The sequence below is a fragment of the Piliocolobus tephrosceles genome, chromosome 1, assembly GCF_002776525.5.
Source record: "Piliocolobus tephrosceles isolate RC106 chromosome 1, ASM277652v3, whole genome shotgun sequence".
Lineage (NCBI taxonomy): Eukaryota > Metazoa > Chordata > Mammalia > Primates > Cercopithecidae > Piliocolobus > Piliocolobus tephrosceles.
The window spans coordinates 17,836,007-17,859,571 of NC_045434.1; the positions used below are offsets into that span (position 1 = coordinate 17,836,007).

The 23,565-nt window shown below is 43.8% G+C and overlaps 1 pseudogene; it reads left to right on the forward strand.

Moving 5' to 3' along the window:
- The first annotated feature begins 790 nt into the window (after positions 1–790).
- LOC111526229 lies at positions 791–22,122 on the forward strand (annotated as a pseudogene).
- Positions 22,123–23,565: the final 1,443 nt, after the last annotated feature.

Genomic DNA, 23,565 nt, shown 5'->3' on the forward strand with positions numbered 1-23,565 from the left:
TACATTTTAATTTCTTAAAAAGAAACTAAAAAGTTAAGCAAGAGTCCACCCATTATTTGGTAGCGAGACTATAACACATTTCCTTTTAACTTGAGCTCCCCCTCCTCCTTTTTCCATGAATGGGCCCAGGTCCACTCTGTGATCAGGTGAGGTTTGCTGGGAGTGAGTGAGAAAATCTGCAGAACCAGAATTGAGTGCCCCAAAAGGAAGAGAGCAGAAACCCCTCTTGTTCTCTTTAAGATTGACTGTGGGTAATGAAGATTATCTTTTATAAAAATGAAGTCAATACATTTTCAATTTGGCATGAAATTACATTCCCATGTGGGCTTCCATTCCTACTGTCAAACCATCAGTCTCAGGAAAGACAGCAGGTACCACCGAAATCAAAATAGTCATCGATCGTCTTTGAGTCTCACAGTTGGGTTTTTTTAAATCTACAGCTAGACAAAGTTTCTTTCTTTTAACCTTTTAAGAGCCAGGCTTGATAGACTCTAGGATAGAGTTTCTTTGACATACAGAGAATCTTCTTTCCACCTCTCAAGTTGAGCCAAGAAGCTTCGTGTCTTTGAGTACAGGAAGCTTTGGGAGGTGGAGGTGAAGAGCTGGCTGGCTGAGCTTGCGGCAGAGCTCCTGGCTCCCCACGGCTGCCTGAGGTGTGCAAAGGACATAGGAGGCCCCCACTCCTGGTGGAGATTGAAAGTGAGAGTAAGAGGAATGGGAGTGTGGTAAGGCCACAGGACACTGGGACTTCACAATAGGATCCAGGCTTCAGCAACGGAGCCCACTAGACATGTCCATGACAACTCACAAGCCAACAAAGACCTACAGTGCCACGGGATGCAGCACAGATCCAGGGCCCTTCTGCCCCCTGCCCTGGGGTCTCCACCCAGCCCACACCACTGCGGGGTAGAGATGGGGAGGGCAAATGGGAAAAGGGTGGCTTTACCTGGAAGGACTGGTTTACACAAATGAGAGGGCTTAACTCGGCCTTGAGAAGGAGCTGCATTTCAATTGTTTGCAGGACTCTCTTTAAACTAGGAGAGACAGATCTTTAAACTAGAAGAGATGGAGATCTTTAAACTCCCCCACCCTTTGCTTTCCCTACAAGGTGGGGGTCTACGAGGAAGAACAGAGAAGATAAATGGAGAAGCCACATTTCCTTTTCCCATATGATGGCAGTATATTTTCTCCCCCCATAAAATTAGCAAAAAATATAAGAATGTGAAAGAGTGACTGTGATTATTAAGGCCTCAACCACAGAAGAGCATTGAGGCTCTGAGAGAGAATCCCCACGGGGGCCCAAGGAGACTTGCACAAGGCGAGTTTCGTTCTGGGCTGGTGGCAGCTGACATAGAAGAGCTCTGTCGGCCATTCTATAATAACACAGGCTCATGTCCCAGGGAAGGGGTGTGTGTGCATGAATTGAAAGGTTCTTGTCAGAAAGAGCAGAAACTTTGGCCCCAAAGCCAGACTCAGTTGTGGGCTGCCCAAGTGGTCGACAGGGAGGCACTAAAACAACCCTGAAAATGTCACGAGATGAGATCAGCCTGTGCAGCTGGAAGGGCTACTCTGACGAGCAGCTTTGGGGCTTGTCAGAGACTTGCTTAAGTGACAACTGGGAGCCACTAAACTACCTTCAAAAGAAGAGAGGGTACACCAGTGTTCGAAGCAGCACTATTCACAATCACCAGGTGGAAGCAACCCAAATGTCCATTGATGTGACGCGGCTACGATGTCTGGGGCACATACCCTGGGGTTCCTCGTCTCGCGCCAGGAAAATGTGGGACACAGACACATGGGAGGAGTTTAGGAGCAGAGGTTTAATAGAAGAGAAAGAGAAACAGCTCTCTCTATAGAGAGAAAGGGATCTCCCAGCGGAAAAGACAGCTGGTGGCAAATGCAGGGGATTTTATAGTCCAGCTTGAGGAGGCGGTGTCTTATTTACCTAGGGCTCACAGACTGGTTCAATCAGGTGTGGCATCATACTGTGCGTCATATTGCACATCATAGTTTGAGGAAGGCTGGTCGCCCCACCCTAATCTTATTATGCAAATAAATTATCCATGGCCAGTGTCATCTTGTTTACTCCTTACTATACACGTGGCTGGCAGAGAAGGGATGGTGGAACTGCCATCTTGAGCATGTCTAGTCCCTAGTTCCTGCTGGCTTTCACCCATGCAAGCCCCCAACTTGCTTGTCTATGTCTGCAGCTCAACTTTAAAGGCTGCTCTTTGTTAGAAAATGATTTGAGCTGCTTTTCATTAAAAAGAAAAGCCTTACTTAGGACTTCTATACCCTTACTATCTGCCTAAGTGATTTCCTCTTAACTCCTGTATTAGATGGACTAATGGATAAAACAAAATGTAGTCTACCCATGCAATGGCATATTGATTATCCAGCCTTAAAATGGAGGGAAATTCCGACATATGCCACAACATAGATTAACTTTAAGGAAGTTATATTAAGTGAAATAAGCCAGTCACAAAAAGACAAAGACTGTGTGATTCCACTTATATGAGGTACCCAGAGTAGTCAAATGTATAGAGACAGAAAGTAGAATGATGGTTGTCAGGGGTCAGGTGGTTTTGTCTTTCAGATGGGAAACACTCAGGCATCAACAGGCTCACCCTTGAAATGCATCCTAAGCCATTAGGACCAATTTGATCCACAAACCCTGAAAAAGAGGTGGCTCATTTTTTTCTGCACTACAGCCTGGCCCCAATATTCCCTCCCTGATGGGGAAAAATCACCACCTGAGGGAAGTACAAATTACAATACTATCCTGCAGCTTGACCTTTTCTGTAAGCGGGAAGGCAAATGGAATGAAATACCTTATGTCCAAGCTTTATTTTCATTGAAAACAATTTTTCAATTTTGCATACACAACTATGCAAAGCTTGCAATTTACATCCCACAGGAGGACCTTCAGCTTATCTCCATATCCTAGCCTCCCTATAACTCCCCTTCCTATTAATGATAAGCCTCCTCTAATCTCCCTAAGCAAAGAAATCTCCAAAGGACCACAAAAACCCCCGGGGCTATCAGTTGAGTCCCCTTCAAGCTGTAGGGGGAGGGGAATTTGGCCCAACCCAGGTACATGTCCCCTTCTCCCTCTCTGATTTAAAGCCGATCATGGCAGACCTGGGGAAGTTTTCAGATGATCCTGATAGGTACATAGATGTCCTACAGGGTCTAAGGCAAACCTTCAATCTCACTTGGAGAGATGTCATACTATTGTTAGATCAAACCCTAGCCTTTAATGAAAAGAATGCTGCTTTGGCTGCAGCCCAAGAGTTTGGAGATACCTGGTATCTTAGTCAAGTAAATGATAGAATGACAGCCAAAGAAAGGGACAAATTCCCTACAGGTCAGCAAGCCATCCCCAGTATGGATCCCCACTGGGATCTTGACTCAGATCATGGGGACTGGAGTCATAAACATCTGTTGACCTGTGTTCTAGAAGGACTAAGGAGAATTAGGAAAAAGCCCATCAATTATTCAATGATGTCCACCATAACTCAGGGAAAGGAAGAAAATCCTTCTACTTTCCTCGAGCGGCTATGGGAGGCCTTAGGAAAATATACTCCCCTGTCACCTGAATCACTCGAGGATCAATTGATTCTAAAAGATAAATTTATTACCCAATCAGCTGCAGATATCAGGAGAAAGCTCCAAAAGCAAGCCCCGGGCCCTGAACAAAATCTGGAGGCATTATTAATTTTTTGTTTGTTTTGTTTTGTTTTGTTTTTTGAGACGGAGTCTTGCTCTGTCGCCCGGGCTGGAGTGCAGTGGCTGGATCTCAGCTCACTGCAAGCTCCGCCTCCCGGGTTTACTCCATTCTCCTGCCTCAGCCTCCGGAGTAGCTGGGACTACAGGCGCCCACCACCTCGCCCAGCTAGTTTTTTGTATTTTTAGTAGAGACGGGGTTTCACCGTGTTAGCCAGGATGGTCTCGATCTCCTGACCTCGTGATCAGCCTGTCTCGGCCTCCCAAAGTGCTGGGATTACAGGCTTGAGCCACCGCGCTCGGCCTTGGAGGCATTATTAAACTGGGCAACCTCAGTGTTCTATAATAGGGACTGAGAGGAACAAGCCCAAAAGGAAAATTGAGATGAGAGAAAGGCTGGAGCCTTAGTCATGGCCCTCAGACAAACAAACCTTGGTAGTTCAGAGAGTACAGAAAATGGAGCAGGCCAATCACCCAGTAGGGCTTGCTATCAGTATGGTTTATAAGTACACTTTAAAAAAGATTGTCCAACGAGAAACAAGCTGCCCCCTCGTCCATGTCCACTATGTCGAGGCAATCACTGGAAGGTACACAGCCCCAGAGGAAAAAGGTTCTCTAGGTCAGAAGCCCCCAACCAGATGATCCAACAACAAGATTGAGGGTTCCTGGGACAAACGCCAGCTCATGTCATCACCCTCACTGAGCCCCAGGTCCGTTTAACCATTGAGGGCCAGGAAATTGACTTCCTCTTGGACACTGGCGCAGCCTTTTCAGTATTAATCTTCTGCCCTGGACGACTGTCCTCAAGGTCCGTTACCATCTGAGGAATCCTGGGACAGCCTGTAACCAGGTATTTTTCCCACCTCCTCAGTTGTAATTTGAAGACTTTGCTCTTTTCACATGCCTTTCTTGTTATACCTGAAAGTCCCACACCCTTATTAAGGAGGGATATATTAGCCAAAGCTGGAAAATTATCTACATGAATATGGAGAACAAGTTACCCACTTTTTGTCCCCTACTTGAGGAGGGAATCAACCCTGAAGTCTGGGCATTGGAAGGACAGTTTGGAAGGGCAAAAAATGCCCACCCAGTCCAAATCAGGTTAAAAGAACCCACCACTTATCCTTATCAAAGGCAATATCCCTTAAGGCCTGAAGCTCATAAAGGATTATAGGATATTGTTAAACATTTAAAAGCTCAAGGCTTAGTAAGGAAATGCAGCAGTCCCTGCAACACCCCAGTACTAGGAGTACAAAAACTGAACAGTCAGTAGAGACTAGTGTAATATCTTAGACTCATCAATGAGGCAGTAATTCCTCTATATCCAGTTGTAACCAACCCCTATACCCTGCTCTCTCAAATACCAGAGGAAGGAGAATGGTTCACTGTTCTGGACCTCGAGGATGCCTTTTTCTGTATTCCCCTGCACTCTGACTCCCAGTTTCTCTTTGCCTTTGAGGATCCCACAGACCACACATCCCAACTTACGTGGACGGTCTTGCCCCAAGGGTTTAGGGATAGCCCTCACCTGTTTGGTCACGCACTGACCCAAGATCTAGGCCACTTCTCAAGTCCAGGCTCTCTGGTCCTTCAGTATGTGGATGATTTACTTTTGGCTACCAGCTTGGAAGCCTCGTGCCAGCAGGCTACTCTAGATCTCTTGAACTTTCCAGCCAATCAAGAGTACAAGGTGTCTAGGTCAAAGGCCCAGCTTTGCCTACAGCAGGTTAAATATCTAGGCCTAATCTTAGCCAAAGGGACCAGGGCCCTCAGCAAGGAAGGAATACAGCCTATACTGGCTTATCCTCACCCTAAGACATTAAAACAGTTGTGGGCATTCCTTGGAATCACTGGGTTTTGCCTACTATGGATCCCCGGATACAGTGAGACAACTTGGCCCCTCTATACTCTAATCGAGGAGACCCAGAGGGCACATACTCAACTAGTAGAATGGGAACCAGGTGCTGCAGAAACAGCCTTCAGAACCTTAAAGAAGGCCCTAGTACGAGCTCCAGCTTTAAGCCTTCCCACAGGACAAAACTTCTCTTTATACGTCACAGAGAGAGCAGGGATAGCTCTTGGAGTCCTTACTCAGACTCGTAGGACAACCCCACAACCAGTGGCATACCTAAGTAAGGAAATTGATGTAGTAGCAAAAGGCTGGCCTCACTGTTTATGGGTAGTTTCAGTGGTGGCCGTCTTAGTGTTAAAGGCTATCAAAACAATACAAGGAAAGGATCTCACTGTCTGGACTACTCATGATGTAAATGGTGTACTAGGTGCCAAAGGAAGTTTGTGGCTATCAGACAACTCCCCACTTAGACACCAGGCACTACTCCTTGAGGGACTACTGCTTCAAATACATATGTGCGTAGCCCTCAACCCTGCCATTTTTCTCCCAGAGAATGCGGAACCCATCAAGCATGACTGCCAACAAATTATAGTCCAGACTTTTGCCACCCGAGTTGATCTCTTAGAAGTCCCCTTAGCTAATCCTGACCTTAACCTATATACTGATGGAAGTTCATTTGTGGAGAATGGGATACAAAGGGCAGGTTATGCCATAGTTAGTGATGTAACCATACTTGAAAGTAAGCCTCTTCCCCCAGGTACTAGAGCCCAGTTAGCAGAACCAGTGGCACTTACCCGAGCCTTAGAACTGGGAAAGGGAAAAAGGATAAATGTGTATACAGATAGCAAGTGTGCTTATCTAATCCTACATGTCTATGCTGCAATATGGAAAGAAAGGCAGTTCCTAACCTCTGGGGGAGCCCCCATTAAACACCACAAGGAAATTATGGAGTTATTGCATGCAGTGCAAAAACCCAAGGAGGTGGCAGTCTCACACTGCCAAAGTCATCAGAAAGGTGAAGGAGAAAAGGCAGAAGGAAACCGTCAGGCAGATGCTGAGGCCAAAATTGCTGCCAGGCAGAACTTCCCTTTAGAAATACCTACTGAAGGACCCTTGATATGGAACAACCCCTTCCAAGAGATTAAGCCCCATATTCCCCGACTGAAACAGAATGGGGACTTTCACGGGGGCATAGTTTTCTCCCCTCAGGGTGGTTAACGACAGAAGAAGGAAAGGTGCTTATATCTGAAGCCAGCCAGTGGAAAATACTTAAAAGCCTCCAGAAAACTTTTCCTATGGGTATTCAAAACACTCAAGGCCAAATCCCTATTTACAGGGCCAGATCTCCTCCGGACCATCTCACAGGTAGTCAAAGCCTGTGAGGTGTGCCAAAGGAATAATCCCTTGGTTCATCCTAAGGCCCCTTTGGGGGAACAAAGAATAGGTCAGTATCCTGGAGAGGACTGGCCGTTAGACTTCACCCATATGCCTAAGTCAAAGGGATTTCGATACTTATTGGTCTGTGTCGATACCTTTACAAATTGGATAGAAGCTTTCCCCTGCAAGACAGAGAAGGCTCAGGAAGTGATTAAAGTCCTAATTCATGAAATAATTCTTAGATTTGGGCTTCCCCAAAGCTTACAGAGTGACAATGGTCCAGTTTTAAAGCCACGATAACTCAAGGAACTTCCAGGGCACTAAGGATACAATATCACCTTCACTGCGCCTGGAGGCCACAATCCTCAGGGAAGGTCGAGAAGGCAAATGAAACACCCAAAAGGCACTTAAGGAAACTAACACAAGAAATCTCCCATGGCCTACTCTTTTGCCCATGGCCTTGTTGAGAATCCGAAATTCTCCTCACAAAATGGGGCTCAGTCCACATGAAATGCTGTATAGACAACCTTTTCTCACAAATGACCTCCTACTTGATCAGGAAACGGCCAACTTGGTCAATGATATAACTTCTTTGGCAAAATATCAACAAAACCTTAAAAACCTACCTGAAGGATGTCACAGAGAAAAGGGAACAGAGTTGTTTCAACCAGGAGATTTAGTGTTGGTCAGATCTCTCCCCTCTACCTCCCCATCCATGGACTCTTTGTGGAAAGACCATACTCAGTAATCCTCTCTACCCCAACTGCAGTTAAGGTGGCAGGAGTGGAATCTTGGATTCACCACACCTGAGTTAAACATTGGACATCCCCTGAGGAACCTGCAGGACTGTCAGCTCAGGAGTCCCAAGATCAGCCAGACCAGCCTCGATACACCTGCAAACCGTTGCCATCTCCTATTTTGGAAGGAAACATCCCAGACTAAAAAGGTTCCTACCACTGATCCTGAGGAAAAACCGCTTCCTCCTTAAAAAGGATAAGTGAAAACCTACATAATCTTTATCTGCAACACCTCTCCTTGCTCTTTTAATGGAATCCTTTTACTATTTCATCATATTATTAAGCAGCATACTAACCATACTGTTTGTGATAGGACTATATACTGTAGCTCCTACCAGGACGAAAATCCTAAGCACATCAACCTTGTTTCTATCTTCCTTCTGACAGCAATTTACTACTACCTTTAACTCAGCCTGGATAAAATGATCTCGTCTTCCAAAGCACCCTCTTTGCCTTCCTATTTACTCTTTACCTATCTATCCCTCCTGCTTCCTTGGATACCTCATACAATCACCCCTCCCCTTCCACTAGCTTCTAATTACCTCTACAAGACTCTCAACTTAACCCAGTCTCTGTTAAACCAGTCCAGTCCTTCCCTGGAAAATGACTGTTGGCTTTGTATCTCTCTATCAACCTCTGCTTATGTTGCCACTCCCATTCCTGCAAAAAAAACTGGATCTTTACCGACTTAACCTACCACCCTCATTATGAAGGAAAAGACCCTTTCTGACTTCTAAATATGCAATCATTAGCCAACTTCCCCATCTCCAATAGGACCAAGAATACCTAACAGGATGTAAAAGCTGCAATCCAGCTTTTACTACTACCTACTACTATTACCTACTACCCCATCAGTGTAATTACACCTTACAACGTCAAGCCCCAACTAATCATAGTAACTTCTGAGTTACCCAAACAGCTCCATTCAGATGGCTTGTCTGCTTCTCAGGGCCCCCAAAATCATCACCTCCTCCCTGCTTAACAAACAGTCCAGGTTGTCTAATGGCAAACATACTCCCTGCATGACCATTCACCCCTGCACCCCCTGCAGCAGTGTCCCCACCACTAGTGAATGCCTTCTCATCCCCTCTTTCAATCACTCTCTCAAATGGTTCCTAGTAGAGACAAAACATTTTTTTATCCAGTGGGAAAATAGAACACAAGGAGCCACTCGGTTTGCTCCCAACACCCCTTTCCAGCCACTCACCGGGGCTACCTTGGCAAGTAGGAGTATGGGAAAATGAAAACAACAAATTCACACACCTTTTTAACATACACAACAAGTTCTGTCTACCCAGCCAAGGTATATTCTTACGTGGAACATCAACCTATAGCTGCCTCCCCACTAACTGGACAGGCACCTGCACCTTAGTCTTTCTAAGTCCCAACATTAACATTGCCCCAGGAAATCAGACCTTACCAGTACCCCTCAAAGCTCAAGGCCATCAGCGCAGAGCCATACAACTAATACCCCTACTTATAGGGTTACGAATGGCTACTGCTATCAGAACCAGAATAGCCAGTTTATCTACTTCATTATCCTACTACCACACATTCTCAAAGGATTTTTCAGACAGTTTGCAAGAAATAACAAAATCTATCCTTACTCTACAATCCCAAATAGACTCTTTGGCAGCAGTGTCTCTCCAAAACCGCCAAGGCCTAGACCTCCTCACTGTTGAGGAAGGAGGACTCTGCACCTTCTTAGGGGAAGAGTGTTGTTTTTACACTAACCAGTCAGGGATAGTATGAGATACCGCCCAGCATTTACAGGAAAAGGCTTCTGAAATCAGACAACGCCTTTCAAACTCTTATACCAACCTCTGGAGTTGGGCAACATGGCTTCTCCCTTTTCTAGGTCCCATAGCATCTATCTTGCTGTTACTCGCCTTTAGGCCCTGTGTTTTAACCTTCTTGTCAAATTTGTTTCCTCTAGAATGGAGGCCATCAAGCTACAGATGGTCTTACAAATGGAACCCCAAATGAGTTCAACTAACAACTTCTACTGAGGACCCCTGGACCAACCTGCTAGCCCTTCCACTGGCCTAAAGAGTTCCCCTCTGGAGGACACTACAACTGCGGGGCCCCTTCTTCACCCCTATCCAGTAGGGATAACTCTTAGCTAGAGCAGTCATCAGTCAAATTCCCAACCACAGTTAGGGTGTCCTGTTTAGAGGGGGGATTGAGAGGTGAAGCTGTCTGGGCTTTTGGATCAGGTGGGGCCTTGGGGAATTTTTCTGTCTAGCTAAAGGATTGTAAATGCACCAATCAGCGCTCTGTGTCTAGCTAAAAATTTGTAAACGCACCAATCAGCACTCTGTCAAAACAGACCAGTCAGCATTCTGTAAAATGGACCAATCAGCACTCTGTAAAATGGACCAATCAGCTCTCTGTAAGATAGACCAATCAGCAGGATGTAGGTGGAGCCAAATAAAGGAATAAAAGCAGGCCATTGGAGCCAGCACCTGCAACCTGCTCAGGTCCCCTTCCATGCTGGGGAAGTTTTGTTCTTTTGCTGTTCACAATAAATCTTGCTGCTGCTTACTCTTTAGGTCCATGCTGCCTTTATGAGCTATAACACTCACAGTGAAGGTCTGCAGCTTCACTCCTGAAGTCAGCAAGGCCATGAACCCACCGGGAGGAATGAACAATTCTAGACGCACCACCTTTAAGAGCTGTAACATTCATTGCGAAGGTCTGCGACTTCACTCCTGAAGTCAGCAAGACCGTGAACCCACCAGAAGGAATAAACTCCAGACACATCCGAACATCAGAAAGAACAAACTCCGGGTCCACCATCTTTTAAGAACTGTAACACTCACCACCAGGGTCCACGACTTCATTCTTGAAGTCAGTGAGACCAATAACCCACCAGTTCCGACACAATAACAAGTGGCAAATTTTATATTATGTATATTTTCCACAATTTTCTAAAAAAAGGAAAAAAAGAAGTGGGTTCTATTAAGCGCTGGATGTGTTTTCCTGTCTGAGGTGTGCCACTGGGATTTTCAACACCTCTACAATGCTGACCAAATTGTAGCCCAGTTAGCTTGCCTGAGGTGCCTAGGGACATCGTCCAGTCCTGGGCAAGGGTACCTGTGGGGAGAGGCATGACTGCACTGCCAACCGGGCCCTTCTTGGGTGGCACTATGGGCCTGCCCATCTCAAGGGCAGTTAGATCTCCCTGGCACTCTGGACTGGAGGTCTACAGACTCCCCCAGAAGACTATGTGGCCACAGTAAGAGAAGCCACCTTTACCTGCATTCTCACTACCTCCCAGTTAAAAGGAGCAGGTTGATGGCAGGAGCAGATGTCAGGAACCAGCACAGGCCATGCAGGGGCATCTCAGGACTCTCTACAGGGAATAATGTAGCAGGAAAAGACCGAATCTCCTGAAACTTGGGGTGGGAATCAGAGTCCTCTTGATTTGAACAGTTTTACCTGGTGTTGCACCGCAAGATGGTAATGTGAAATATATTGTTTGCAAAGGGTAATTAGGGGCATCCAGAAATCTTAAATCCAAGAGAAAGACAGAATTGGGAGCTAGAAGGGCTAATCAGCTATTGAAGATAAGAGAGTAGGCGGCAGGCATAGGCTTGCTCAGAAGAATTTTTCTGAAAGATCTCCTTGTTAACAGCAGCCAGTTTTCGCTGGCTCTAGCATGTATGTGACATTTCTCATCTCATAGTGGCTTAAAAGTACTGCTCAACCCTTGACAGAAGTTGCAGAATTCCATTTCTACATCACACAGGGAATTGGACAAAATGGATTCTAGGGTTAAGGTTCTCTAAATCCAAGTTAATAATGGTACTCTTTTATTATTTCTACTTTATTTTGATACCTATGGCATTCCTTGGACATGCTATATTACTGTTGGGAGAAAAACTTTTCCTCTATTAACTTAGGTCCAGATATCAGGGGTCTGCAAATTAACTGACGATATATTAACAAAAGAAAAGATGAAGTTGATTCCCTTGTCTGTGGGAGTACTCAGTACTGATGAACTCACTGAACAGCTGGGGGTACGGGCTTACATGCCAGCTTAACCAGGGAAGGGAAAGGGTGAGGGTGAGGGTGGGGGAAAGATAGAAGATTTGTTCTAGGAGAACAAATGGAAGGTAGACAGTTTTTGAAGGTTTGTTTATGCACCTTCTCTAATGGTCAGTCTCCTTCCTGGCTGGAAGCTTCCCAGGACAGGGGATTTATTCTCAGAAGTCTCTGCCTTTAGTCAGATAAGGGAAGCTCCAGAAAGGCGCCTTTCTGCCTCTGCTGTATTTCAGATATCTTCAATTTAAAGTAATCTTTATGCCGCCTTGGTGGATCCAAGTAGGTCCCTTCATTATTATCACTTCTTTTATGTTCAAATGCTGTTATAAGAATCATGTCTTGATAACCGCACAAAAATTTGAATAGGTAGAGCTGGAGTAATAATCGTAATGAGAGCTAACATTTGCAGCAAGCTTATGTCAGCCATCATGCTTAGCATTCTACATGGATTATCTAATGTGACCCTCGAAATGACAGCAGGAAGTGGGTGTTGTCATTTTTGCAGGAGGAAACTCAGGCTTGGGGAAGTTAACATGTGGCCGTGTGATCAAGTGGAAATCAAACACAGGCTCCTCTGACTGTAGAACCCGACTTCTTGTAGTAATTGTTTACTGCTGCGTAATCAATACCCCCAATGCAGTAGCCTAAAACAATACACATTATTATTTCTCACCATGTCTGGGAGTTTTCATGAGGCTGAGTTGGATGTTGGCTGAGTTGGCAGCCATCTGAAGACTTGTTTGGGGTGACGGGATCCACTTCCAGGGTGGCTTTTTCCTGTGACTGTCACACTGGTGCCAGCTGTTGTGGAGGCCTCAGTTCCTCTCTGGGGGCCTTGCTGCAGAGTGATCTAACTATGCAGCAGCTGGCTTCCCCAGAAGCCAAGGCAGCAGCTGCAATGCATTTTATTACTTATTCTTAGAAGCCACACACCACCACTTCTGCAGTATCCTATTCGTCACACAGGTTGGCTCTATTCACTGTGAACAGAAACCACATAGGTGCATGGATTCCAAGAGTGAGGATCTCTGGGGGCCAGTTCAGGGCCAGCTACCACATTTCTACTACACTTTTCCTTCTTTACTATCAACCTAGGCAAAAGCGTTGTGAAATGAAATTTATAGGAGGCCATAGTTTTTGACTGAGCTCATGCACTAATCTCCAGCAGACCAGACCAAACCAAACCAGAATGGAATCACTCATGCTGGGTGCCACGCAATGAAACTGAACTTAGACATGGGACATTTTCCTAAACAACAAGATTCACAGCAATCAATCCAAAGTGGCCTGGTCAGCCTGAAGCAGCGTGATAATGAATTCCCATCTGTCTTAACCCTACAAGGAAAATAATTTTAAAATGAACAATCTGTTTTTTGTTCCTTGTTTTTGCTTTCTTCTGTCATTTGCTCTCTGTAAAGCCAACTTCCTCTGCTCAGCTCATTAGAGCACCTATTTATTTAATAAATGTGATGCTGCCTGATTCCTGAATTGCTAATAAAAGCCAATTAGATAATTAAACTGAATTTGTTGAAATTTTATTGCTTGACAGTGCTTAGACAGGCACCTGGCACTTGGAAGTCTTTCAATAAATCCTAACTTGTTTACATGAAAGAAAAATAAAAAATTCGGGACCCCAAACTATGCCAAAGAGAAAAGTTTAGCTTTGGAACTGAGTCACACAAAAACTGCTTTCATTTTGTTCCTAAGTAGATAGCTGCAAAGATAGAAGGCCACATATCTCCCCAGGTGGCCTCCCTCACAATTTGCTCATGAGGAAATTCTTTGGGGGCCCCAAGATCTTTATTCTGAAACAGAGTTCTTGTGAATTTTACCCTGACAATGTAAATTAAGAGCTTATCTTCACAGTGCAGGACAGGCAGGACTAGGAATCCCCCCCTCCACTCACCTGAGACAAGTGCATGTCTTATGACTGCTTCCCCTGGTCTCTGTATACTTTATCTTATATAAAAATGCAAACTCACTGAACATGAGACAAGTGCATGGTTGACCGTGTTCCTCAACTCACTCCTTTAACATATAAAATGTGGATTCAATGAGTGCTAATCGAAGCCTCACAAAGAACAAGAAAAAAAAAGAGATTTTTTTTCTTCCTTTAGGCTGGAAGCTGCTAAAGTACATTTAAAGGCTGAAATTAAGGAGCCAGAGGAGAGGATGATGGTGAAGATACAGGAAATATGGGGATCTGTAGAGCTTCAAAAGAAACCACTTGCCACCTTTTGTTTACCCTTCCCCCCTTTATTCTTTTTGTTTCCTCTGCTGCCCACTCTTTCCCCTTTAAATATCGAAGTCCTCAAACTCTGTTTGGAAAAAGCACGAATCACAGATGTTCCTGTGATTTGTGTTCCTTTTCCCCAGGCACATCCTGAACCTTGGCAAAATAAACCTCTGAATTGATTGAGACTTGCCTCAGTCATTTTCTTTGGTTTACATTTCTGTCTTTCCTCCCAGCTGTTTTCCAGCCCTCAGTCATTAGTACATAAGAGTTGCACATCAGTGCATAAAGAGTTGAAGGCATTTTGGTAGTGGTGGAGCAAATGAGCAGATGACATCCCACAGTGAGATATGTGGTGTTAGACAAGGAGGAAAATAAATATTGAGTGTTGTCCATTGGTTTTGCAACTAAAAACTCACTGGGCAGAGGGAAAATGCTTGCTTGTGGTAAATAGAGTAGCTCGGAGGAGTTTAAAGGTAGCTGTGTTGAGTAGATAACCATTATAGTAAATTTGAATGTGAAAGAACAGAGCTAGTGGGTAAGAGTGAAAGAAGGGATCTGACTTGATAAAGAGATTTTTTTTCTCTTTAGGCTGGAAGCCGCTAAAGTACATTTAAAGGCTGAGGTTAAGGAGCCAGGGGAGATGATGATGGTGAGCATACAGGAAAGAGGGGGATCTGTGGATGGGATAAGATCACTGTGGAGATGGTAAGAGATACTTTTAGTTATCCAGTGCCAGGTAACAAAGTACCGCGACCCTAAATTATTAAGATGGAGTTGGTTTTGTTTTGTTTTTGTTTTTCTTATAAATTTGCAAATTTGTGCTTAACTTGGTGGAGATGGTTTGTCTCTGCTCCACTGACCATTAGCTGGGGCAGCTTGGGGGCTGAGGGATGGAGTCATCTGAATGCTCTTGTGTCTGGTGGTTCATGCTGGCTGTCAACCAGGACGTTAGCGAGGGCTGAGCAGAAACACCTCCACAAGCATCATGGCTGGATTCCAAGAGCAAGGACCCCAAGAAGATAGGTGGCAGCCTTACCACTTGTTATGAGTCAGCCTTGGAAGTCAGGTAGCTTCCCTTCCACTGTAGTCACAGGCCTGCTTAGATTCAACAGGAAGGACCATGCACCCACAGTGTCAACTTCCAACTCTAAGGAGAAAATGCAGGATGGGATATATTAGTGAGGTTATCTTTGGAAAATACAATCTGCCCAGATAGTCTCTGCATAACTTGTTACTTGCAAGTTCAGAATGTTCACAGTCTAGCTGTCTATCTCTTTTCTGTGTGCTAATATATGAGAAGGAGCAGCACAAGCACCCATTTGTGAGGTGTAGTGCAATATGGAACACAAAAGGGGAACTGCCTGGCTGATGCAAGGCACACCACTTCATCTACCATAATATCTGGGCTTGAGTCTGCATTCTGGAGGACAGCTGGAGAGCTCTGACTAATGGGGTCTGCTGTGCAGAGTGGCTAAATGAAGTCATTGGAGCCCCTTATGAGGAATTTGAAGATAACTGCTGTCATCGATATTAGCAGTCAGGAGTAGGAGCAGAAGCTGAAAAACACAAATAAAAGGCACTCAACTGAAGCCATAAGGCAGAAGTGTTTATGAGTAAGCAGAAGCCGTAAACTAGAGGGAATTCTGAAGACAGGAGGGAAGGTAATTCACAGTGCAGGAGTGGAGGAAGAAGGGACAATGGAGCCGAATCACAGCAATGACTGAGCATGAGAGCCAGGCAGGTGCCTGGTGCTGAGAGTGACCCCAAGAGAACCCATGGCTTGAGACAACTCTCCAGGTGTCTGAGTGCCAGCCAGGGTGGCAGCCAACATGGAGACCTTCTTCTCAGCTTTGCTGGGTCTTCCTATACTGGGCTCTGATCTCCTGAGATTGGTAGACTTTGTTGGACCCAAGAGTGCCTATCTGGCACAGAATCTCAAAATTAACCTTAGGGGCACTTATTAGGGTGCCAAAGGTATATCTACCTAAAAAATCAATACCTGCCCACAAACTGGAATTAGCAATATCTGGCAAAAGATTATAAACTGTTTTGACAAGTTGCAGGTGACTCGCTCTATGTGTTTGTTCATTGTTTAATATTTGTAGAAAGACATTATAGTAAAGGATTTGTCTGGGGAATCCTACAATCATTTCACTCTGTAATATGCTCCTTGCAGATGGAAGGAGGGTATATTTTCTGAGCTGGTTAGCTGAAGGGCTCAAATCATAGCACACATCTGTCACTTCCATGCACTCTCTCTCCTGGATCATATTTTTACTCAATTGAAGTCTTCTGCAGCCTTCAGCGGCTGATCACCAATTGAGTGTCTGCCCTCCCAATAGACCAATGTCTAATGTCACAGTACAGGGCACAGGGATTATTTCAGTAAGTTCCTGCACCAAGAGTGGTGTTGGCAACTTTTAGAAACCCACCCCTTCATCCTGGGCAAGACTTCCTATCATGTGGCTAGAAAGAAACATCTATGACATGTATTCTGTGACCTATGTATTACTTTGTATGTTGCCAAACATTCAGCAAGCTAGTGAGTAGTCTGTTTATTTGCAAGCTAGGGCCAATGCTTCTTATCTCTAAAAGCTGAGTACTGCCACTGCCACCACCAACTGGTACAATCTTTTTATTTTTTGAGACTGAGTCTCCCTCTGTCACCCAGGCTGGAGTCCAGTGGCGCAATCTTGGCTCACTGCAACCTCTGCCTTCTGGGTTTGAGTGATTCTCCTGCCTCAGCCTCCCAAGCAGCTGGGATTACATACAAATGCCACCATGCCTGGCTAATTTTTTGTATTTTTAGTAGAGACGGGGCTTCACCATGTTGGCCAGGCTGGTCTCGAACTCCTGACCTCAGGTGATCTGCCCACCTTGGCTTCCCCAAATGTCGGGATTACAGGCATGAGCCACCACGCCCGCCCAACTGACATAAACTTTTAACAGCTTTCTAAAACAGTCACATATTCTCCTCTTATTTAGCTTCTAAAAAGCATTGTGTATTACTCAGCATTCTAACTAGCAGGAAATAATTTTATTAAAGAGTATCAGGCACCTTAAAGAACACAAGGAGGTCTAAGTCAGGTTTTATGGCTGTGCCCCCAACAGAGCTAGACATACTACACCACAAGGCATTCCAGAGAAACTGCAGTGATACCCCAGCTGTGGGCCTGGAGAGAACCATGGTCATGCTTGCTGTAAGGCTCCAACACTCTGTCTCCATCCTTCTTAGAAACAGGTGTGTGTGGTACCTGTTTCTTCTTTCCCCACTGAAGCTTAATGTGTTCTGATTGACCTAGGACACATGCCCATGCTTAACTATACCAATCTTTGGTAGTGATGACAGTTCTTAGCTTTTAAAGGTAAGAAGCATCAGCCCAAGCTTGCAAATAAATGGACCATTCACTTGCTGGCTGAATGTTTGGCAGCCTACAGAATGATACATGGGTCATGGAATAAATATGTCATAGATGTTTCTTTCCAGCCGCATGATAAGAAGTCTTGCCCATCATGAGGAGGTGGGTTTCCAAAAGTTGCCAAGGAAGGATGGCAAAGAACATTTCTGGTTTCTACTTTGGGGAAGCAAGGCAAAACAGGGGAGATTCTTCAACATAGGACGAATGGCCAGGAGATGCTGAGCAGTCAAAAATTATAACAAATGTAACTGTCACCAGATGACCAGAGGCATCATTTTAATGTCTTCATATGGATATTCTTTAACTTCTAAAAATTACAGAAAATTGCTAGTTGTAGACTCACAGGAGATCTGATAACAGAGCACCTTTTAGACTTCTCTAACCAGTGATGTTGGTTGACTTACCATGTGAAAGAGTCCTCTGAAATAGCTGTCCAGCTCAATTGCAATACAGTTTCTCGGTTATTTCATAACCCGTTTGAAGCAGACCTCAAAGCTCTCTACCCAGTGGGTGACTGCATAATTGTCTTAGTTCATTTGTTAAACATCATTGTTTTGCCTTACTTCTGTCCTCCTCCTTTGATATATACTCTGCAACTAGATCCCTAATGAATATGATTAGTGCTTCCCATGCTGTGCAAGGGATAGAGGCTGTGATGTTGTTAAGTTGAAGACATGTCTCCATTTCATGTTTCAGGGACTTAGACACTCAGGGACCAAGTTAACAGAAGCGTTCTTCAATTGCTTTATTTGAACAAATTTTGCCTGATCATGCTGAAGGGGAGCTAGAAAATAGGAAGGAAGGCAGAGGGCACAGAACAGGCAGGGTATATCGTGTATATTGTGTTAACCTACCAGTTCCCTGAGTCACCCACCAACCCTGAAACTAACTATAAATGTTTAAACACAGATGCTATGGTTTAAATGTGTCCCACAAAAAGCATATGTTGGAAATGTAATTCCTAGTGCAACAGTGTTGGGGTCTAATGAGAGGTGACTAGGCCATCAGGGCTCTGCCCTTATGGATTAATGTCATTATTATGGGAGTGGGTTCATTATTACACATTTTTGTTTGTTTTGTGCTGCTATAAAGTCTACCACAGATGGTAATTTATAAAGAAATTTATTTCTCACAGTTCTGGAGGCTGGGAAGTCCAATAACAGGGTGCCATTATCTGGTGCCTTCCTGCACATGATGGAAGTCACCACATGGGTGAGAGAAAGGAGAAAGGGGGCCAAACTCAGCCTTTTATCAGGAACCTACTCCCACAATAACTAACCCACTCCTTCAATAATAACATTAATCCATTCATGAGTGCAGAGCCCTGATGACCTAAAGACCCCGCCTCTCAACACTGTTGCATTGGAAATTAAGTTTCCCACACGTGAACTTTGGGGGACACATTCAAACCACAGCACTGTGGGAGTGGGTTTATTATAAAAGGATGAATTTGACCCTGAAAAGGATGAGTGTGTGCCTCTTTCTCTCTCTCCCTCTCTTTGCCCTTCTGCCTTGTACTATGGTATGATGCAGCAACAAGGACCTCACCAGATACCAACGCCTCGATCTAAGACTTCCCAGTTACCAGGACTGTGAGAAATACATTTCTGTTCATTATAAATTACCCATTCCATGGCATTCTGTTACAGCAGCACAAGATAGAGTAAGACAACAGACATCCCAGTATAAATGTGGAAGACAGAGTCTTGGAAACAACAAGTCAGAACATATTCTTGTGAAGAGTAGTTACCTATAGTGATCCCTTGTGAATTTTAGACATCATTCTTCTAGAGATCTCAGAGTGTTTTATAGACACTATCTTATCCACCCTTGTAATATCTATAAGATAGTTATTCCCAAGCCTGGAAGAACTAAAGAACATTAGATGCATGCACTCTTAGATATCAGAGGAGGTGCCAGTGAATCATCATCTTTTCTGGGCTCTAACCTCTACTGAGAATAGATACCAACAAAATTCAGTTAAATGTGTCAGGTATTTAGGGCTAGGTAGGTCAGTACAGCTTAGACCCAAGACGGAAAGGGAATGCCTTACTTCCTGCCCCTCTGAATTGAAAAGTGGTGCCCAGTGAACAGTCTACATGGCCTAACTCACTTTGCCTATCCCAAATATATAAAGATTTTTGCTCTATGCTTTTTAAAGAGGTTTTATAATTTTAGCTTTTGTGTGTAAGCCTATATTCCATTTCTAGATAGTTTTTGGATGTGATATGAGGTAGAAGTGATGATTCATTTTTTCTTATATATATCTGGTGATAGAAGTGCTTCTGAGCCAGTGACAGAGTAGAGCTGGGCTGGGCCTTACCAACTCATTTCCAGCAACAATCCTGAACTGCTTGTTTTCTGAGGAAGCAGATGGTAAATGATCCAAGGAGCTGAAAGAAAATCCCCAAATTTAGCAATACTGTCTGCTGGATTTCTAGTTAGTTTTATTTGAAGTTTATACATTTTACCCTCCCTTAACTTTTTTTTTTATAGCATGGATTCTGTTGAACCTCCCTTAACATAGATAGATAGATAGATAGCTAGTTAGATAGATAGACATATAGATAGATAAAATCAATTCACTTGTTTAAATGAATCCTGAAAAATATTATAAGACAATAAGTTAAACCACTTACAAGAGTTTTGTTAGGTACTGATCTTTTGTTCCTAACCCTGTTCCCAGAAAAAATTCCTATTTTTGTGGGCAAAAACAGACCAGACGCCTTTTCCCCACCCCATGGTGCAATGGAGTGCACAGAAGTTATGTTCAAATAAATCTTATAACTTAGATGTTACAGAGAACAAAACCATCATGAAGTAGATGAACTGTTGGAAACTGAGATGCTCTGACTCAGCCTTTGCATCTTTGACTTATACATGTTTGTACAGTTGTACATTTCTGATTATTATAATTTTGTGTATCAGATTAGTTATAAAATTTCACCCAAGGAGCAGAGGTTTGTTGTTGTTGTTTTATGAAGAGTCCCAAAATTCTGCTTTAAAAATAAAACAGGACTCCAAATGCATACGGCAACATTTATTCTTCACACGGGGCATATACACAGCATGTACATGTGAAGTAGGTACACATGAAACCTCAACAATTACTACAAGGTACAAAATTAAGCACTGAATGGATGGAATCATTAACAAGTGCTATGGGACTACAGAGGATACTGAGACTATGGTGTTCTAAGGTGGTCAGGGAAAGCTTTCGGAGGATTTAGGCCTGATGTAGTCATTTAAGTTATGAAGAAGTCACCTCAGAAGGATCAGTGTGGTCAAGGGTATAGAAAAGGAGTTGAGTATCATATGGTGGGACGGCAACTAGGCTTTCGATGGAACCATGAGCAACATGGTCGAGGTAGCCAGGATTCAGGAAGCCTCCTATCCCTATGGGATAGTTCCCTGAATAGGATATCACAATTATAAGACACGTGATTACTTTATATACCACTAACTAGAGATTTTTACCAATTAAACTATGACATACCTTTGATTATAAGATGCATCCCAATTTCAAAGATGTTAGAATGTGTATGGGGAGGCATAAAAACATGGCTGGGTGTGGCAGCAAGCCGCCAAAATGATCACAAACATCCCTCTGTCCTTGTGTGAACACCCTTCCATAGTACCCTCCCAGATCTGTGTGACCAATAGGATATGGCAGAAATGAGGATGTATGAATTCCAAGATTAAGGTCAAAAGACACTGCAGCTCCTGTTCTGTTCTCTCTCTCTCTTATCATTGGCTTTTGAGGATACCCAGGCAACCTGTAGAGAGAGGCTCATGTGATGAGGAACTGAAGCCCTGCAAAGAATGGAGACTTGCCAATAATCACACAAATGAACTTGAAAGTGAATTGTCCAGCCTTCAGATGACATCAGTCCCAGCTGAGAGTTTGATAGCAACCTCATGAGAGACCCTGAGAGAGAACCACCCAACTAAGCTGCCTATAAATTTCTGACCCTCAGAAGCTGTGTGTAATAATAATAATTACTTAAATATTTCTTATTTTGAGCTGCTAGTTTGGGGGTAATTTGTTACATAGCCATAGATAGAATTAATGAATACCATATATAATGTGTGGTGTGTGTGTGTGTGTGTGTGTGTGTGTATAGATATATATACTGGACTGATGTAGTCATTTAAGTTATGAAGAAGTCACCTCAGAAGGGCTCAGAAACAGATAGACTCATCTGATTTAAAGCATCCTCCTGAGTTTTCCTCCCTGGCTGTCTGCAGATCAACTGCCATCGTGAATGACACAGTAACTATCTGGACCAGGAAATTCATGACCAACCAAATACTTCAAAGGAAACAAATGGTCATAGATATCCTTAACACTGGGAAGGCAAGAGTACCTAAGACAGAAATTCTGGGAAAATTAGTCAAAATATACAAGACCACACTGGATGTCATCTTTGTATTTGGATTCAGAACTTATTTTGGTGGTGGCAAGATATCTGACTTTGGTGTGATTTATGATTTTTTTGGATTATGTAAAGAATCATGAACCCAAACATAGACTTGCAAGACATGGCCTGCCTCCATGAGAGGAAAAAGACCTCAAGAAAATAGTGAGAAGAATGCAAGAATAGAATGAAGAAACTCAGGGGGTTGGCAAAGGCCAATGTTGGTGCTGGCAAAAAGCCAAAGGAGTAAAGATGCTGTAATGATGTTATTTGCAGACATTGTGTGGATTAATAAACTAAAAAGTTTCAAGTGAAAGAAAGGCATCCTACTGCTTCCACTTAGACCTTGAAATGCCCCAGAATCAGGTGTAGAGATTAGAAATAGGTAATCACAGTGGGACTCAGGTGGTGGATGACACAATTGCAAATGAGGATGGTTTACGGAAGCAAGACTGGAACGTACTGAGCCAAATCAAAGAGCCTTAATAGCAGAGACAGCTGTCTGCCTTTGTCCTGAAACACTTCCTTTTCTTAAGGAGCCAACTTCAGAACAAAACCCCACTATATTTTACAGAAAGAATTAAGCGGAAATACTTGTACAAAGTGGGAAGCTCAAGGGTAGGTGTGGATTCAGGCATTTATAGAACACCAGGACTTTGGGAAGATATAAATTAGTGCTCACTCCCAGAGGACCCTGCCAGCCAAGCTAAGGTATTTTGACTTTATTATACAAGCAGAAGGCAGCCACAACTGATTTGAGACAGGAGAATTAGGTACTAATAACAATGTTTGGAAGATTAAACTGGCCATGTCATGTAATATGACTTTGAGTGAGAGAAGCTATGAAAGCCATGGCTAGTTTCCAATGTGAGGCTATTATTAATAGTTTAGACCTAGAGAATCCAACCTTTCTCATCCCTCTGGCCACTTGCCTAGCTCAGGGTCAAAGGTGAGCCTAACATCTCCGTTCTCAAACCCCACCACATTTAGAAAACCCTCTTCCCATAGCCACTCACTTCTCACAAAAGTTCTTCTGTAGAAACATCCTAGAGGATGGAGTCTATCTGAGCTAATACTGTGCCGTCATGCTGATGCTGCAGTCTCACCAACGTACCTTAATGTAGCGGTTTCCCTGGGGTTCTTTGTCCTACATCCAAGAAAATTAAGGAATGCAGACATAAGGGTGGGGTTGGAGTCAATGTTTAATATGCGAAAAAAGAAAGTGTTCTGCAGCAGAGAGGGGAGTCCAAGTGGATTGCCGGGTTACAGCTGAATTTAAAAGCTTTTTGTAAGAAACTGCTCTCTTCCCTGTAACTGTTTGAGTAACTTTTCTTACCAGTAAAGCTGTCTGTGCAATTCTTCTCTTATGCAGCTGTGGGTATGTCTCTAGGCAAGCACAAAGCTCTGCTTCTCTTGTTTGTATAACTATGGGTTTGTTTTAGGTAAGCCCCTTCCCTGTGCAAGTTCCCTGTGCAAGTTCCCACTGTGTATGTGCCTGTAAAGGGGAGGAAAGTTTTTCCTAGGAGCTCACTAATTGTACAAAGAACAAAGAGCCTTTGTGCTGGACCCCGTTTGCTTATCTGTTTGCAGGTGCAGACTGAGTCTTTTTCCCAGGTTATTTTATTTTTGCCTGTTCCTGTGACTTTTCAGGCAGGCCGCTTCTGCAGTCTGAATTTTTCCCAAATGATTTTCC